Here is a 5,858-nt window from a genome sequence, read left to right on the forward strand (position 1 = left end):
GCCGAATGGCCAGCCTCCCAAAGTGATCAAAAGATCTAAAGATCAGAAGATTCCAAAGATCATAAGATTCCAAAGATCAGAAGATTCCAAAGATCAGAAGATGAAAATACAATAGTAAAAGGTCCTACTTATAGAGAACTAGTAGCCTAAGGTTTACAGAGATGAGTAAATGACATAAAAATCCACTTCCGGGCCCACTTGGTGTGTGCTTGGGCTGAGCAATGAAGCATTTTCGTGTAGAGACTCTTCTTGGAGTTAAACGCCAGCTTTTGTGCCAGTTTGGGCGTTTAACTCCCACTTTGGTGCCAGTTCCGGCGTTTAACGCTGGGAATTCTGAGGGTGACTTTGAACGCCGGTTTGGGCCATCAAATCTCGGGCAAAGTATGGACTATTATACATTTCTGGAAATCCCAGGATGTCTACTTTCCAACGCCGTTAAGAGCGCGCCAATTAGGCTTCTGTAGCTCCAGAAAATCCACTTCGAGTGCAGGGAGGTCAGAATCCAACAGCATCTGCAGTCCTTTTCAGTCTCTGAATCAGATTTTTGCTCAGGTCCCTCAATTTCAGCCAGAAAATACCTGAAATCACAGAAAAACACACAAACTCATAGTAAAGTCCAGAAAAGTGAATTTTAACTAAAAACTAATAAAAATATACTAAAAACTAACTAGATCATACTAAAAACATACTAAAAACAATGCCAAAAAGCGTACAAATTATCCGCTCATCACAACACCAAACTTAAATTGTTGCTTGTCCTCAAGCAACTGAAAATCAAATAAGATAAAAAGAAGAGAATATTCAATGAACTCCAAAAACATCTATGAAGATCAGTATTAATTAGATGAGCGGGGCTTTTAGCTTTTTGCCTCTGAATAGTTTTGGCATCTCACTTTATCCTTTGAAATTCAGAATGATTGGCTTCTTTAGGAACTCAGAATCCAGATAGTGTTATTGATTCTCCTAGTTAAGTATGATGATTCTTGAACATAGCTACTTTATGAGTCTTGGTCGTGGCCCAAAGTACTCTGTCTTCCAGTATTACCACCGGATACATACATGCCACAGACACATAATTGGGTGAACCTTTTTAGATTGTGACTCAGCTTTGCTAGAGTCCCCAATTAGAGGTGTCCAGGGTTCTTAAGCACACTCTTTTTGCCTTGGATCACAACTTTATTTCTTTCTTTTTCTTTCTTTTTCTCTTTCCTCTTTTTTTCGTTTTCTTTTCTCCCTTTTTTTTTCTCCCTTTTTTTTTGTATTCACTGCTTTTTCTTGCTTCAAGAATCATTTTTATGATTTTTCAGATCCTCAGTAACATGTCTCCTTTTTCATCATTCTTTCAAGAGCCAACATTCATGAACCACAAATTCAAAAGACATATGCACTGTTTAAGCATACATTCAGAAAACAAAAGTGTTGCCACCACATCAAAATAATTAATCTGTTATAAAATTCAAAATTCATGCAATTCTTCTCTTTTTCAATTAAGAACATTTTTTTTAAGAAAGGTGATGGATTCATAGGACATTCATAACTTTAAGGCATAGACACTAAGACACTAATGATCATAAGACACAAACATGGATAACATAAGCATGAAAATTCGAAAAACAAGAAAATAAAGAACAAGGAGATTAAAGAACGGGTCCACCTTAGTGATGGCGGCTTGTTCTTCCTCTTGAAGGTCTTATGGAGTGTTTGAGCTCCTCAATGTCTCTTCCTTGTCTTTGTTGCTCCTCTCTCATGATTCTTTGATCTTCTCTAATTTCATGGAGGAGGATGGAATGTTCTTGGTGCTCCACCCTTAGTTGTCTCATGTTGGAACTCAATTCTCCTAGGGAGGTGTTCAGTTGCTCCCAATAGTCTTGTGGAGGAAAGTGCATCCCTTGAGGCATCTCAGGAATTTCATGATGAGATGGGTCTCTTGTTTGCTCCATCCTTTTCTTAGTGATGGGCTTGTCCTCATCAATGAGGATGTCTCCTTCTATGTCAACTCCAACTGAATAACAGAGGTGACAAATAAGATGAGGAAAGGCTAACCTTGCCAAGGTAGAGGACTTGTCCGCCACCTTATAGAGTTCTTGGGCTATAACCTCATGAACTTCTACTTCTTCTCCAATCATGATTCTATGGATCATGATGGCCCGGTCTAGAGTAACTTCGGACCGGTTGCTAGTGGGATTGATTGAGCGTTGGATAAACTCCAACCATCCTCTAGCCACGGGCTTGAGGTCATGCCTTCTTAATTGAACCGGCTTACCTCTTGAATCTCTCTTCCATTGGGCGCCCTCTTCACAAATGTCAGTGAGGACTTGGTCCAACCTTTGATCAAAGTTGACCCTTCTTGTGTAAGGGTGTTCATCTCCTTGCATCATGGGCAAGTTGAATGCCAACCTTACATTTTCCGGACTAAAATCCAAGTATTTCCCCCGAACCATTGTAAGCCAATTCTTTGGATCCGGGTTCACACTTTGATCATGGTTCTTGGTGATCCATGCATTGGCATAGAACTCTTGAACCATTAAGATTCCGACTTGTTGAATGGGGTTGGTGAGAACTTCCCAACCTCTTCTTCGAATCTCATGTCGGATCTCCGGATATTCACTCTTTTTGAATGAAAAAGGGACCTCGGGGATCACCTTCTTCAAGGCCACAACTTCATAGAATTGGTCTTGATGCACCCTTGAGATGAATCTCTCCATCTCCCATGACTCGGAGGTGGAAGCTTTTGCCTTCCCTTTCCTCTTTCTAGAGGTTTCTCCGGCCTTGGATGCCATAAATAGTTATGGAAAAACGAAAAGCAACACTTTTACCACACCAAACTTAAAGGGTTTGCTCGTCCTCGAGCAAAAGAAGAAAGAAGAGAGTAGAAGAAGAAGAAATGAGGAGGAAGGGAATGGCTTTGTGTTCGGCCAAAGAGGGGAAGAAGTGGTGTTTAGGTTGTGTGAAAATGAAGGGGTGAAGAAGGGTTTATATAGGAGAGGGGGGCTCATGGTTCGATCATGTATGGGTGGGTTTGGGAGGGAAAGTGGTTTGAATTTGAAGGGTGAGGTAGGTGGGGTTTTATGAAGGATGGATGTGAGTGGTGAAGAGAAAGATGGAATTTGATAGGTGAAGGGTTTTTGGGGAAGAGGTGTTGAGGTGATTGGTGAATGGGTGAAGAAGAGAGAGAGTGGTGGGGTAGGTGGGGATCCTGTGGGGTCTACAGATCCTGAGGTGTCAAGGAAAAGTCATCCCTGCACCAAATGGCATGCAAAAATGCGTTTTGAGCCAATTCTGGCGTTAAACGCCGGGCTGGTGCCCATTTCTGGCGTTTAACGCCAGATTCTTGCCCTTTCCTGGCGTTTAACGCCAGTCTGGTGCCCCTTTCTGGCGTTAAACGCCCAGAATGGTGCCAGACTGGGCGTTAAACGCCCACCTGCTAGCCTTACTGGCGTTTAAACGCCAGTAGGTTCTTCCTCCAGGGTGTGCTATTTTTCTTCCTGTTTTTCATTCTGTTTTTGCTTTTTCAATTGATTTTGTGACTTCTTATGATCATCAACCTACAAAAAACATAAAACAACAAAGGGAAATAGATAAAATATAACATTGGGTTGCCTCCCAACAAGCGCTTCTTTAATGTCAGTAGCTTGACAGAGGGCTCTCATGGAGCCTCACAGATACTCAGAGCAATGTTGGAACCTCCCAACACCAAACTTAGAGTTTGAATGTGGGGGTTCAACACCAAACTTAGAGTTTGGTTGTGGCCTCCCAACACCAAACTTAGAGTTTGACTGTGGGGGCTCTGTTTGACTCTGTTTTGAGAGAAGCTCTTCATGCTTCCTCTCCATGGTGACAGAGGGATATCCTTGAGCCTTAAACACAAAGGATTCTTCATTCACTTGAATGATCAGTTCACCTCTGTCAACATCAATCACAGCCTTTGCTGTGGCTAGGAAGGGTCTGCCAAGGATGATGGATTCATCCATGCACTTCCCAGTCTCTAGGACTATGAAATCAGTAGGGATGTAATGGTCTTCAACTTTTACCAGAACATCCTCTACAAGTCCATAAGCTTGTTTTCTTGAGTTGTCTGCCATCTCTAGTGAGATTCTTGCAGCTTGTACCTCAGAGATCCCTAGCTTCTCTATTACAGAGAGAGGCATGAGGTTTACACTTGACCCTAAGTCACACAGAGCCTTCTTGAAGGTCATGGTGCCTATGGTACAAGGTATTGAAAACTTCCCAGGATCTTGTCTCTTTTGAGGTAATTTCTGCCTAGACAAGTCATCTAGTTCTTTGGTGAGCAAAGGAGATTCATCCTCCCAAGTCTCATTGCCAAATAACTTGTCATTTAGCTTCATGATTGCTCCAAGGTATTTAGCAACTTGCTCTTTAGTGACATACTCATCCTCTTCAGAGGAAGAATACTCATCAGAGCTCATGAAAGGCAGAAGTAAGTCCAATGGAATCTCTATGGTCTCATTTTGAGCCTCAAATTCCCATGGTTCCTCATTAGGGAACTCATTGGAGGTCAGTGCACGCCCATTGAGGTCTTCCTCAGTGGCGTTCACTTCCTCTCCTTCCTCTCCAAATTCGGCCATGTTGATGGCCTTGCACTCTCCTTTTGGATTTTCTTCTGTATTGCTTGGAAGAGTACTAGGAGGGAGTTCAGTAATTTTTTTACTCAGCTGTCCCACTTGTGCCTCCAAATTCCTAATGGAGGACCTTGTTTCAGTCATGAAACTTTGAGTGGTTTTGATTAGATCAGAGACCATGGTTGCTAAGTCAGATGGGTTCTGCTTAGAATTCTCTGTCTGTTGCTGAGAAGATGATGGAAAAGGCTTGCCATTGCTAAACCTGTTTCTTCCACCATTATTGTTGTTGAAACCTTGTTGAGGTCTCTGTTGATCCTTCCATGAGAAATTTGGATGATTTCTCCATGAAGAATTATAGGTGTTTCCATAGGGTTCTCCTAGGTAATTCACCTCTTCCGTTGAAGGGTTCTCAGGATCATAGGCTTCTTCTTCAGATGAAGCATCCTTAGTACTGCTTGGTGCATTTTGCATTCCAGACAGACTTTGAGAAATCAAATTGACTTGTTGAGTCAATATTTTATTCTGAGCCAATATGGCATTCAGAGTATCAATCTCAAGAACTCCTTTCTTCTGATTAGTCCCATTGTTCACAGGATTCCTTTCAGAAGTGTACATGAATTGGTTGTTTGCAACCATTTCAATTAGTTCTTGAGCTTCTGTAGGCGTCTTCTTCAGATGAAGAGATCCTCCAGCAGAGCTATCCAAAGACATCTTGGACAGTTCAGATAGACCATCATAGAAAATACCTATGATGCTCCATTCAGAAAGCATGTCAGAAGGACATTTTCTGATCAATTGTTTGTATCTTTCCCAAGCTTCATAGAGGGATTCACCTTTCTTCTGTCTGAAGGTTTGGACTTCCACTCTAAGCTTACTCAATTTTTGAGGTGGAAAGAACTTTGCCAAGAAGGCATTGACTAGCTTTTCCCAAGAGTTCAGGCTGTCTTTAGGTTGTAAGTCCAACCATATTCTAGCTCTGTCTCTTACAGCAAAAGGGAATAGCATAAGTCTGTAGACCTCAGGGTCAACCCCATTAGTCTTGACGATGTCACAGATTTGCAAGAATTCACCTAAGAACTGATGAGGATCTTCCAATGGAAGTCCATGGAACTTGCAATTCTGTTGCATTAGAGAAATAATTGAGGCTTAAGCTCAAAGTTGTTTGCTCCAATAGCAGGGATAGAGATGCTTCTCCCATAGAAGTCGGGAGTAGGTGCAGTAACGTCACACAGCACCTTCCTTGCATTGTTGTTGTTTTCGGCTGCCATGGGTTCTTCT

General features: G+C 42.0%; 1 non-coding gene across 1 annotated transcript; it reads left to right on the forward strand.

Moving 5' to 3' along the window:
- Positions 1-5,345: 5,345 nt before the first annotated feature.
- Positions 5,346-5,453, forward strand: LOC112767108 (small nucleolar RNA R71). Its single transcript, XR_003184722.1, has one exon. It is a non-coding gene; the product is annotated as a small nucleolar RNA R71 (small nucleolar RNA).
- Positions 5,454-5,858: the final 405 nt, after the last annotated feature.

Source organism: Arachis hypogaea, chromosome 2 (assembly GCF_003086295.3).
Source record: "Arachis hypogaea cultivar Tifrunner chromosome 2, arahy.Tifrunner.gnm2.J5K5, whole genome shotgun sequence".
Lineage (NCBI taxonomy): Eukaryota > Viridiplantae > Streptophyta > Magnoliopsida > Fabales > Fabaceae > Arachis > Arachis hypogaea.